General features: G+C 48.6%; 6 non-coding genes across 6 annotated transcripts; all 6 read right to left on the reverse strand.

The window, feature by feature from the left end:
* Positions 1-6,090: 6,090 nt before the first annotated feature.
* Positions 6,091-6,172, reverse strand: TRNAL-UAG (transfer RNA leucine (anticodon UAG)). Its single transcript has one exon. It is a non-coding gene; the product is annotated as a tRNA-Leu (tRNA).
* A 204-nt stretch (positions 6,173-6,376) lies between these two features.
* On the reverse strand, positions 6,377-6,458 carry TRNAL-UAG (transfer RNA leucine (anticodon UAG)). The gene has a single exon. It is a non-coding gene; the product is annotated as a tRNA-Leu (tRNA).
* Positions 6,459-6,662: 204 nt separating this feature from the next.
* Positions 6,663-6,744, reverse strand: TRNAL-UAG (transfer RNA leucine (anticodon UAG)). The gene has a single exon. It is a non-coding gene; the product is annotated as a tRNA-Leu (tRNA).
* Positions 6,745-12,210: 5,466 nt separating this feature from the next.
* TRNAL-UAG (transfer RNA leucine (anticodon UAG)) lies at positions 12,211-12,292 on the reverse strand. Its single transcript has one exon. It is a non-coding gene; the product is annotated as a tRNA-Leu (tRNA).
* Positions 12,293-12,491: 199 nt separating this feature from the next.
* On the reverse strand, positions 12,492-12,573 carry TRNAL-UAG (transfer RNA leucine (anticodon UAG)). The gene has a single exon. It is a non-coding gene; the product is annotated as a tRNA-Leu (tRNA).
* A 199-nt stretch (positions 12,574-12,772) lies between these two features.
* TRNAL-UAG (transfer RNA leucine (anticodon UAG)) lies at positions 12,773-12,854 on the reverse strand. The gene has a single exon. It is a non-coding gene; the product is annotated as a tRNA-Leu (tRNA).
* Positions 12,855-12,871: the final 17 nt, after the last annotated feature.

The following is a 12,871-nucleotide window of genomic DNA, read 5'->3' on the forward strand; positions in this document are numbered from 1 at the left end:
TGTAAAATATTTTTGAATGCTCATGTTTTAGCTGCCTCTACTGTCTTCAAGCTGCTCAGCAGTCCCCTTGTAGTTATACACGTTTTATTAGTGTACATAACATCTGCTCACACATTGCCTTAACAATGTATGTGTGATGCTTATTTTATTTTCACTAGAATTTTGTAATCATTCAGCAATCATTGTGGGCACTGCAGCCTAGTATTTGTACACCATTCCCCTAACAGCTGTTACAGCATTTAGCACTGCGAGCAGGATCTCTAGTAGTATACCATCCAGCTGGCATTTTTACCTCTGATATGTAAGCGTTTTGCACACTGCACCATGCATACAGTACCTATTTGTATAGGTAGCTTCAATATGTTGAAAGGGAGCGGCTTCTTTGAGCCCAATAATTATTCTGCAATATACATGTGAATGTTGTATGGTCATTGTACATCAAGGTAAGTGTGTTGGTATGTATGATGCCTCTTTCTCAATAAAACCACTCGAGTGAAATACAGCGGCCAAGAAATAAGTGCTTCTACTGAGTATATGTGGCAGTAAAACATCTTGGTGCCATTTTCTGATTCCAATAAGCGTCATGGTTATTTATTACCTTGTTGTAACGCTATGCTTTTCGGTTTAAGCATGTTTACCACACAGCTAGTGACCACAGCCAACTGTGCCAGGCTGCAAGGTGATAGCAGAGAAGGGACAGCAAGTTGGGTCTGGGATGACTTGGCATTGGTGTAAGCAGCCATGACTCAAGTGGGTAGTCACTGTCTCCTGCATAACCAAACAACAACATCCACTTAAGTCCATCTTTTGCATGTTCTAGTATACAAGATCCATACCAACTAGCCCACAGTGAGGTGGTAAATATTCACAGGAATGTTGGCAATGTGTCACAGGGCTGTCCAAACAAGCATCACTGTAAGGATAGCCTTGTAGCTTCACAGTGATATAAACAAAAATGTGTTAAGATTACCTGCACAACACAAGCACTACGGTTTCTTAAGAGATTTCAAACATTCAAGAGATTTCAAGAGATTTCAAGAGTAAAGAGATTTCAAACATTGAATATTTGGTTGCTGCTGCCATAACACTAAATTTGTACTTTAACAAGCATCCATATGCATAACTAGCCCGTCTTATGAAGGAAAGGAGCCAACAGTCGGCGAGGCCAAGGAAAGCGTTGGGGATGGTACTTTTATGTCTTTTTTTTTAATGTTTGCTTAGATACTCACAGAAATTAGTAATGTAATATGTTTAGGGGAAAGATAATTAAACACAAAGTAGAAGAAAAAACAACGTGCCAATGGTGGGAACCGAACCCACAACCTCAGAATATCGCGTCCGGTGCTCACCGGACGCGATATTGCCACTTGACGACAGCGTTCCGCCCGATGGCTTCTGCTATCAGCGCACGCACCTGCTGATCAATGCCTATGCGATGCAAATGATGTTACGTTCCCGACGCAAGCTGGTAGCCCCCGATAGCAAAAAAAAAAAACGCGGTGCGCATGCAGCCGCAGTGGCTGCGCACTCGTCCGTGAGCTGCGTGAGCCCCCGTTCATCGATGTTCGTCGGCAATCGCCGCACAGTTACTCCACTTTCTGCTGGTTTCCGAGTTGAACAGAGTCGGAACAACTAGTCCGGTACGTCAAACGCGTCTTCGTCCTCCCTCCGGCGCCGTGGATCGCACCGACACAACTATCACACAGCTAGCGCAACGCAAGGAACACAGCCACCATTTTCGCTCTACTCAGTTGACTGGTTTTGGGGTTACCTCGTTTCGCTCACAATTTCAGTCAATATTCAGCTCATGGGCAACGTCACCACTTTAGTCTTGTTGATGACGTAACCACAGTCACCGGTGAGATCGGTGATGACGCAAAATTTTATTATGGCCGCCGACCAATAGGAGCAGGGCAAGTTGAGCGGTTTGAGACTGGTTTTGTATTGAGAGCGTTACAGAATTCCCCCCCCCCCCCCCCTAGAAAAAGGTTGCAGACAGCAGCTCTTGAAAACATGGAAAGTTGCTTGCCTTGCCACCCGTCGGCCTTTTCCTTTGCTCTCAATGCCTGATCTGCCCAGTATGGTTCAGGCTCGTGGTAATTTCCGAGAGGCATCCCTAGGTACTGTGTTGGTAAGGTTGACCAAGTCAGCCGGCAAAACGTTTCTGGTGTGTCTACCCAATCACCGTGCCAGAAACCGCGACTCTTATCCCAGTTTATCTGGGCTCCAGTCGTATCACAAAATTTTTTGACCACATTAGTTGTCTCTGTAATACTCGCTTTGTCTGCGCAAAACACCGCGATGTCATCCGCATAAGCCAGTATTTTAACTTCTGCTTCCTGCAGCTTATATCCTGTAATGCACGCATCATGTTCCATGGCCAAACAGAGTGGTTCAAGATAAGCGGCGAACAGCAGTGGTGTTAGCGGGCATCCCTGTCTCACCGACGACAGCACGCACAAGCTATCAGTGAGCTCGCCGTTAACAATAATTCGCGTTATGCATTTTTTGTAAGCCATCTTGACACCTTCCGTAATGACACTGCCCACGTTCGTGTGTTCAAGTGTGCAGTGTAATGCTTTGTGCGAGACACGATCGAAGGCTTTTGCAAGGTCAAGCTGTATCATCGCGACGTGACCACCAAGCGCGTCACAGCACTTGAGCACGCTTCGAGCCACGTGAACATTTGTCGTGATACTGCGGCCTTTAATGCCACAAGTCTGGTATGGTCCAACCAACTTTTTAATAAAGCCTTGCAGTCGCCTTGAAAGAACTTTGGTGAATATTTTATAATCGACATTAGCAAGAGTTTTGATATGACCCTGGCAACAAACGTTTCTGAGCATCATCGCTCTTTGGGATTAGCACAATATGTGAAGTTGTGAAGGACAAAGGCAGTCTTTTCCGGTCATACGCTTTGTTAATGACATGAGAAAGAAATTGGGCTAGCTCAGAGCAAAATATTTTTATAGAAAATGGCCCCTAAGCCATCAGGCCCAGGTGCTTTCCCGTCAGCTAGGTCGTTTATTGCACATTCTATCTCACTTGGTGTAATTGATTGTTCTAGTTGTGTCTTCACATCTTCGTCAAGCTTTGGCATCAGTGGGAGGAATTCTTTTTGGAACCCATCTTTAAGGTCCCGTGGATGACTTAGAATTTCTTTAAAGTGCTTGGCAATCCCTTGCTTAATTTCACTTCTGTCCTACGTACTGTTGTCACCTATAGCTAGCTGGCGGATTTCCTTTTGACATGCGTATCTCTTTTCGTCTGAAAGAGCGCGTTTGGTTGGCATTTCATCCGCCCAAAGCTTCTCTGACCTTGACGTCACTACTGCCGCCTTGTATTTCTCCGTATCTATCCTTTCAAGCTCAGTTTTCACTTCCTTTATTTCGTTACCATACAGACCAGGTTCGGGATTCTCCATGGTAACAAAAAACTTCAGTTGATGGCGAAGGTTTGTTTCTGCTGCTTTCTGCTCGCGTCGGATGACACTAGTTCTTTCAATAGCCCTTGTTTTTACTTTCTGTTTAAACTCTTCCCAATGAATGGCGTAGCCTACTGGCTCGCCTATAGTCACGCTTTTCAGTTCTTTCGTTACTGTGTCGACGAAAGCTTCATCATCCAACAGCTGCGCATTCATTTTCCACAAGTCCCAGCTAAAGGTCCGTTTGTTCTGCGTCTTACCAAAGGTGGCAGTTACCAAGCAGTGATCGCTATATGCGACGGGTTTCACTTCGTACTCACTACACCAGGGCACCAATTCCGCAGAGACATACAATCTGTCTAGCCTTGCGTGGCTGTCTCGCTGGAAGTGGGTAAACTGCGGACGAGTACCGCTGGCGAAAACGCTACCCATGTCTTCAAGGTCATATTCATGCACCAACGTGTTCAACAATTCTGCACTCTTGTCACGAACACGCGAACATTTGGCTCGGTCGTCAACATATTGCACACACAGTTAAAGTCGCCCAGCAGTATAACCACTTTCTGACAGTTTATATACGCCTCAAAGCGTTCAAAGAGGGATCGCCGCTCCATGTCAATATTAGGCACATACACACAGATAACGCGGCACTCCAATTCGCCAGACTACATCAGCCACAAGAGGCGCCCACTGTCACATGAAAACACTGACTGCACAGTGATGCCAAAGCTTTTCCGTATAAATATGGCGCAACCACCTGATCCCCCAATCGCGTGAGAAATACACACATCAAAATGAGCTTGAAAATTCGACACCATTCGGTCCGTGAGCTCCTGGCTGTCAATGTTTGTCTCTTGAACTCCAACTATATGCAAGTCATTATCTAACAGAAGGCGACTCAGCTGACATTGCAGTCTTCTTGCTCCGAGGCCCCGTATGTTTAACGTCGCTACCCGTAGCGCTCTTTCGATACTAACCGCCATGGCTACACGATAGAATGGTGCCCGTTACAACAGCCCGAGGGTGTGTGCTCATGATACAGTAGTGATGAGCACGTCGACGGGCAGCAAAAAACAAAATAATATAAACCCGACCGTAAAAAACCAAAATCAAAGTAACCTTGGCGCCTCTTACCTAGTACAAATACAAACAACGAACCACTTAGGGTGACAGCCATAGCTTTTACTGAAACCCCCCAACCACCTAAGCTATACAGAACACGTTTACGGAGGCGGTTTGCCCGCCTGCCGAGCATCGACCGGTATGTTCGGTCGCGGCTTCAAGGTATGCCTCCGCATACCTGTGGCTTTGGTCGGTGGCTCGTCTCCGCCCCCACCGTCCTCCTGCTTCTCCACGCTGAGGGTCTTCTCGTGTGGTCGTCTCCCCACCGGCGGGCAGGCTGAACTTGTAGGGGTTTCCATAACCTCAGGTTCTGAAGTGCCGGGAGGCGGCTCAGAATCAACCGAGGTTTTCCACTCGACATTCAGAACGGTCGAAGAGTCCTGTGAAGGAGCTCGTTGGGGCTCTGCCGCGATTGCTTCAGCTCCGGGCGGCTTCTGCTGCGGGAATGGTACCGCCGCCTTTCCGGCGACCTCCGTTGTTACCCTTACCGCCGATGCTGCCTCCTCCATGTCTACCTCGTCCATGAGCAGGTTTGAGGCGTCTTCGCTGGTCGTCATTCCTGCTACGTTGGCATATGTCCACTCGCACTGGCTGCTAGCTCTCATGACCAAATCGTCGGAACGCACTGCACTTGGGAATGCGACATTCGCGACGAATGTGGCCCGTGCCATGGCATCGAAGGCAGAGTGGAGCCCTGCCTGGCACGACCACGAGGGCCAACTCGCCGGCGACGCTCACCTGGTGTGGCAGGTCGTCGAGCTTTACGCCCAGCTTCAACTTCAAGGTGACCAGTCTTATAGTTGAACCCTTATCCGCCAGGCCATACAAACGCCAACGCTCTCGGCTGATGTCTGTGACCTTCCTGAATGGCACGAAAGCAAGCCGCACGTCGTCGTTGGGAATGCTATGCAGCAGTCAATGCACTTTCATGCGAACGTCCTGGTTGTTAGGTTTGATCACGATACATCGGCACTTTCACTAGAAGCTCACTCTTTTCGACTATCTTTTTCACGGCTTCTTCGTCCTTGAAAGTCACCGCCCACACATGGCTCATGCGGTAGGCTCCGAGGGCAATCACATCCGACAGGAGCGATAACTCGGCGAGCGCGTCGCGGAATTCTTCCGCCCTGTACGGGCAGGCCCTAACATCATAGTGTAGAAAACCTGTATTCAAAACTAAACGCCCTATTGGCAAACTAGGCAAAACAACTTCGTACTCGTTGTCCGAGGCAATATTCCTGTTACCGCGGCCCTGCTGGACCGCTGAAGTCGCTCCTGAGGAGCCCTGCATCCTGCGTCCGTTCACTAGCGTGGCCGGAAGCAGAGTCTCCGCGGCCACGCTACCTTCTATTATGGCTTCTACAGCAGGTGGATTCAAGTTACGTGACGGCAATACACGATAAAACAATAAGTACTGTGGCGCCGAACGGCGGCAATGCGTGTCGAGTGCTGAACCCTAGGGTATGGCTGCAGCTGTTTGACCGAACGAGCTGCATACGTACGCTGTCGTGTAAGAGACATTGGGTGAGAAAATAAAAAGGTATTGGCAGCGGTGGGGTTCGAACCCACGCCTCCGAAGAGACTGGTGCCTAAAACCAGCGCCTTAGACCACTCGGCCACGCTACCTTTGATTACAGCTACTACAGCAGGTGGATCGAAGTTACGTGACAACAATACACGATAAAACAATAAGAGAAGTACTGTGGCTCCGAACGGCGGCAATGCGTGTCGAGTGCTGAACCCTAGGGTATGGCTGCAGCTGTTTGACCGAACGAGCTGCATACGTACGCTGTCGTGTAAGAGACATTGGGTGAGAAAATAAAAAGGTATTGGCAGCGGTGGGGTTCGAACCCACGCCTCCGAAGAGACTGGTGCCTAAAACCAGCGCCTTAGATCACTCGGCCACGCTACCTTTGATTACAGCTACTACAGCAGGTGGATCGAAGTTACGTGACAACAATACACGATAAAACAATAAGAGAAGTACTGTGGCTCCGAACGGCGGCAATGCGTGTCGAGTGCTGAACCCTAGGGTATGGCTGCAGCTGTTTGACCGAACGAGCTGCATACGTACGCTGTCGTGTAAGAGACATTGGGTGAGAAAATAAAAAGGTATTGGTAGCGGTGGGGTTCGAACCCACGCCTCCGAAGAGACTGGTGCCTAAAACCAGCGCCTTAGATCACTCGGCCACGCTACCTTTGATTACAGCTACTACAGCAGGTGGATCGAAGTTACGTGACAACAATACACGATAAAACAATAAGAGAAGTACTGTGGCTCCGAACGGCGGCAATGCGTGTCGAGTGCTGAACCCTAGGGTATGGCTGCAGCTGTTTGACCGAACGAGCTGCATACGTACGCTGTCGTGTAAGAGACATTGGGTGAGAAAATAAAAAGGTATTGGTAGCGGTGGGGTTCGAACCCACGCCTCCGAAGAGACTGGTGCCTAAAACCAGCGCCTTAGACCACTCGGCCACGCTTTTTTCTTCTTTGTTTTTGAAGTATACATGAACAACAAATGGTGACACTTAATAAAACACTTCAGCTGCCCTTGAGCTGACGCGTGTGAGGTTAAAATTTCTTAAATTTTAGCAAGTCATCCAGCACTTATGCCCACTGTGGTGGGCCAGGGAGCGCACAGGTACATTCCCGTAGATAAACCGCACTTTCAACAAAACTTTCACGCACACTGCGAATGTTAATATCTTCATGCCTTACTTGCATTCGTGTTTTCCACAAGCTGTGGAGGCGTAGAAGCATTATTAAATCATAGGGTACGTCTTTGTTCTCCACTGGTAAAAACCGGATGCCATGACAGTTTAGTAGCAGTTCTTTTTTTAATTGGTCCTTGTAGCACGTCCCAATGAAATGCTGCATCCCAGCAGTGTAAGAATATGCGTTCGATTGTCTCTGGCATCTTGCAAAGCTGGCAGTTTGTCGTCCAAGGGACATAGATCCCTTTTTCGTGAAGCCAGGTTTTGACGGGTAGAGTGTTAGAGTGCAACTTAAAAAAGAACGTTTTGGCGGCCGGTCTAACTGGCATCCTCTTCATTCGTTTTAAAATATCCTGCCCTGGGCCTCCACGGTAAGGCTCCCGATACAAAGGTGCCGGCAGCATGATTTCAGCTAGGTCCTTACACAGGTTTTTCTTGCCAACACTGTACAAATATTCAGGGGAAAAATGCACTTCTAACAACTTGTAAGAGAGAACTACCTCGCGCGAATATCCTGTGACAGCACCACACATGTTTTCACATGAGGAGTCAACAAATCCGGGAATCAGCCTTTGCAGCCGCACTTGTATGACTGTTCTTAAGAAGGTGTCATTTTGGTCGCGAAGAAAAAGAAAAGCGCGATACCACTTGACGCAGAAACAAATGAATCAGTCAGACTCCTCCGCTTTTTAAAGAAAGAAATAAATTCGTTCTCCTCGTCTTTTCCCATGTCGACGTCCAAAGAAAAACCGCAAACACACGATGAATTTTTTTACTGGCAGTTCGTGACGCACATAGAACATTCATTACATACCATATCTTTGAAATCGACAACACATTGCAGATGAACGCTCGCGAAGGTTGACAGTTGCCTTCCCTGCCATGCTTCCGCTTTCTCTCGCACTCTATTTGTTTCTTCCTTTCAGTGTAAGCTAGGATCGTGATAACATTGTAGGGGCGCACCCAGATACTGCGTTGGCAAGGAAGACCATTGCAATTGGGAGAAAGAAGCCGGTTCAGCATCCCATAAACCGTGCCAAAATCCGGAGCTTTTTCCCCAGTTAACCAGACATCCAGTCTGGTCACAAAACTTATCGACAACGTTAACCACTTCACAAATGCTCTCTCTGTTTGTACAAAATACTGCAATGTCGTCCGCGTATGCAAGTAGCTTCACCTGCGCCGGCTGCAGCTTGAAACCCGAGATGCATTCATTATTGAGAATGGCCAAGCATAATGGCTCAAGATAGGCTGCAAAAAGCAGAGGAGAGAGTGGGCATCCTTGCCTCACCGAAGAACGCACTGCGAGACTGTCAGTGAGATCGCCATTCACTATAATACGCGTCGAGCAGTTTGCGTACGCCATTTTCACTCTTTCCACAATTAGTGAGCCCAGGTTACAGTGCTCTAGAATGGAGAAAAGGATGTCGTGCGATACGCGATCGAACGCTTTTTCCAAATCCAGCTGAATCATGGCAACCTGACTTCCAAGCGTGTCTACACATTCCAGTACGGTTCGTGCCACATGTATATTTGTGGCATTGCTGCGACCTCTTATGCCGCATGTTTGGTGCGGTCCGACTAATTTGGCTATTACACTCTGCAATCTTTGCGCTAAAACCTTCATAAAGATTTTGTAATCAACATTTGTCAGGCTTATTGGCCTAAAGGACTTCACCAACAGGCGTTTCTCTGGATCATCACTTTTTGGAATAAGTACGATGTGTGACGTAGTCAATGATAATGGCACTTGTTTGCGTTCGTAGGCTTCTCTTATCACTTCCAACATAAGGCTGGAAACATGGTTTTTAAATGCTTTGTAAAAGGAGGCGCTCAGCCCGTCTGGTCCAGGGGCTTTCCCACATCGGAGGTCATCTATGGCCTTTTCGATCTCTTCCATTGTAATAGGCATTTAAAGGCTCTCTTTCACATGATCTTTGAGCGTTGGCATTCGCCGTAAATATTATATTGAAAACCCTTCACTATGTTCGTGCGTATTACTCAGCTCAGCAAAATGTTTCATAATCGCACACTTTATATTTTAGCATCGTTCGTAATCTGCCCTTCATGTCTTATTTGCCTGATTTCCTTATGGCAAGCGTACCTTTTTTCATCTGATAGCACTCGCTTAGTCGGCGCCTCGCCAGCTCACAGTTTATCACTTCTTGCGCGTATAACCGCGGCTCTGTACTTTTCAGCGTCGATTCTTTCTAAATGAGATTTCACATCTCTTATTTGCTTAGTGAACTTTCCTGGCGCACAGCTTTTCATGCACAACAGGCACTCAAGTAGTCCATGAAGTTCCTTTTCTGTTTCTTTCTGTTTGTACCGAATAACAGTGCTCATTTCTATTGCTTTTAACTTCCCCTGCTCTTTAAATCTTTCCCATTTATCTGCATGGCTTTCTTCATGCCCCTTAAGCAAACATTCCAAATCGTTCATGATTGCCTTAACAAACTCTTCATCCTCCAAAATTTTCTCGTTCAGTTTCCATAGATGCCAGTTGAAAACAGATTTCTTAACCTTTATTTCAAAAGTCGCACTAACGAGGCAATGATCACTAAACGAAATAGGTTTTACATTATAGTCGGTACAAATTGGAACGAGATCAATAGATACATACAGCCTGTCTAGTCTCGCATGACTATCGCGTTGAAAGTGTGTGTATTCCGGACGGGTTCCAGAAGAAAACACATTTCCAATGTCTTCCAAGCAATAGTCATGCACAAATACATTCAACAGTTCAGCGCTCTTGTCTTTCACTGATCTAATGTTCACTCGATCAGTAGCAGCACACACACAGTTAAAATCGCCCAATACAAGCAAAATTTTGTCACATTTCAAGTACGGCTCGACTGAATAAAAGACGTTTTGACGATAACTTTCAATATTGGGGGCGTACATACAGACAGCACGCCAAAATAAATTTGAGAACAAAAAAGTCAACAACCAAGAGTCGGCCACTTTCGCATGCAAATACGCAGTGTACGCTTATACCCAAAGTATTGCGAATGAAAAGAAGGCATCCGCCTGATGCCCCCACAGAGTGACCAACACACAAATCAAAGTTTGCATTGAAAACAGACACCATGCGGTCTGCATGGTCCTGAGATTCTATCTTCTACTCTTGAACGGCTAATAAGTCGATTTCATTATCTAGCAGCAGGCGATTCAACTGGCATTGCCGCCTTCGGGCTCCAAGCCCTCTAACATTCAAGGTTGCTACGCGTAATGGGACATCTAGCTTAATTACCTTGCGTCTAGAGAAAAAGGCGCCCGATCCATGTGATGCCTACCTCAATCGTCCATGTGGCTCCGCTTGTCCGAGGTTCCGAAGCGTACGCGCTCGTATCCGGCCTCCCAACGGGATGTCTGAAGGCGTACTGAGGCGTGCCTGACCACCGCACTTGCCACCTTCCATAAACACAGTCAAAGAGCTACAGCCGAAAACAGGCTATGACGGCTGAAGCACAAAATGCACTCACATGCATCAGGTCATGTCCAAACTACGGAGGCGGTTGCCCCGCCTGCCGCGTCTCGGACGAAACGTTCGGCCGAGGCTTCAACATCGAACGTCGAACCCCCGGTGCTTTCGATGGCGGCTCGTCACTGCCACCACCAGGCTGCAGATCCTCACCGGCACTCTCATCATGGGGCCGCTTCCCAACGGGTAGGCCGCTTACTCCTTCGTTGAAGTCCATAACGTCGAAGATGGGAGACTCCGCGCTGCTTTGGCTTTCGGGCACAGCTTCTCTGGCGTCCCCCACGCTGTTACTTGCGTCCAGTTGGGAACCATTCTCCACTGGTGCAGAATTCGCTGTCGCAGCGGCCGTGGACGTCCTCTGCTCTGTCAAAGGTGTCAACACCGGCCCATCATTCCTTGCCGGTTGCCGGTTGTTTTGGCTGCCTCTTCCGCGTCCGCCTCATCGATCAGATGCTTGGAAGGATATTCGCTGTTCTCAGGACCAGCGATGCTCGCGTAGCTGCGAGAACACTGCCCTTCTTCGCGACCAAAACGACAGCATGCACCACAACGCGGAACCGTACACTCTCGGCGAATGTGGTCGGTACTTCGACACCGGAGACATAACGGAGGCCTTCCAGGTACTACCACGAGCGCCAACTCACCGCCGACGTTCAGCTGGTGCGGCAAGTCGTCCAGTTTGACCCCAACTTTCATATTCAAGGTGACAATCCTGGTAGTCGAACCCTTAACACATATGTCATGCAGGCGCCAGCGCTCCCTGGCCGCTTCGGAAACCTCTCCGTACGGAGCGAAGGCCACACGCACATCTTCATCCGGAACATTGTGAAGCAACCAGTGGAGCTTCAGCCTCACATCCTGGTTGGCCGGATCAATAACGAGGCAGCGACGCTGCTTCACACAAAACTCACCCACTCCTGCAATCTTCTTCGCAGCATCCGCGTCTTTCAAGGTGATGGCCCAGACGTGGCTCATGCGATACGCCCCCATGGCGATAATGTCAGGGAGCAGCGAATGCTGATCCAACGCGTCACAGAAATCTTCCACCCGGTACGGGCGGGCCCTGATATCCGCGTGCAAAAAAGCTGTATTTTACACAAAGCGCCCTGTTGGAAGACTTGGCAGAACAACCTGGTAGTCATTTTCCTGTTCCATAGCCCTGTTACCGCGGCCAGACATGGCCGCTGAAGCCGCTCCTGCCGAGCCCGTCATTACACGTCCGTACGCTGTGGCGGCCGGAAGTGGACTCTTCTCGGCCACACCACCTTTTATTATGGCTACTAGAGCAGGTGGATCTAAGTTACGGGACGACAATACACGATAAAACAATAAGTACAGTGGCACCGAACGGCGGCAATGTGTGTCGAGTGTAGGACCATTGGGTACGGCTGCGGCTTTTTGACTGACCGGGCTGCATAAGTACGGTGTCGTGTAAGACACACTGGGTGAGAAAATAAAAAGTTATTGGCAGCGGTGGGGTTCTAACCCACGCCTCCGAAGAGACTGGTGCCTAAAACCAGCGCCTTAGACCACTCGGCCACGCTACCTCTGATTATGGCTACTACAGCAGGTGGATCCCAGTTACGTGACGACAATACACGATAAAACAATAAGTACTGTGGCACCGAACGGCGGCAACGTGTGTCGAGTGTAGGACCGTTGGGTACGACTGCGGCTTTTTGACTGACCGAGCTGCATACGTACGGTGTCGTGTAAGACACACTGGGTGAGGAAATAAAAAGTTACTGGCAGCGGTGGGGTTCGAACCCACGCCTCCGAAGAGACTGGTGCCTAAAACCAGCGTCTTAGACCACTCGGCCACGCTACCTCTGGTAACGGCTACTACAGCAGGTGGATCCCAGTTACGTGACGACAATACACGATAACACAATAAGTACAGTGGCACCGAACGGCGGCAATGTGTGTCGAGTGTAGGACCATTGGGTACGGCTGCGGCTTTTTGACTGACCGAGCTGCATACGTACGGTGTCGTGTAAGACACACTGGGTGAGAAAATAAAAAGTTATTGGCAGCGGTGGGGTTCGAACCCACGCCTCCGAAGAGACTGGGGCCTAAAACCAGCGCCTTAGACCACTCGGCCACGCTACCTTTTTTTTTTTTTTCTT

The sequence above is a fragment of the Amblyomma maculatum genome, chromosome 1 (genome assembly GCF_055883805.1).
Source record: "Amblyomma maculatum isolate TAMU_Amacu chromosome 1, ASM5588380v1, whole genome shotgun sequence".
Classification (NCBI taxonomy): domain Eukaryota; kingdom Metazoa; phylum Arthropoda; class Arachnida; order Ixodida; family Ixodidae; genus Amblyomma; species Amblyomma maculatum.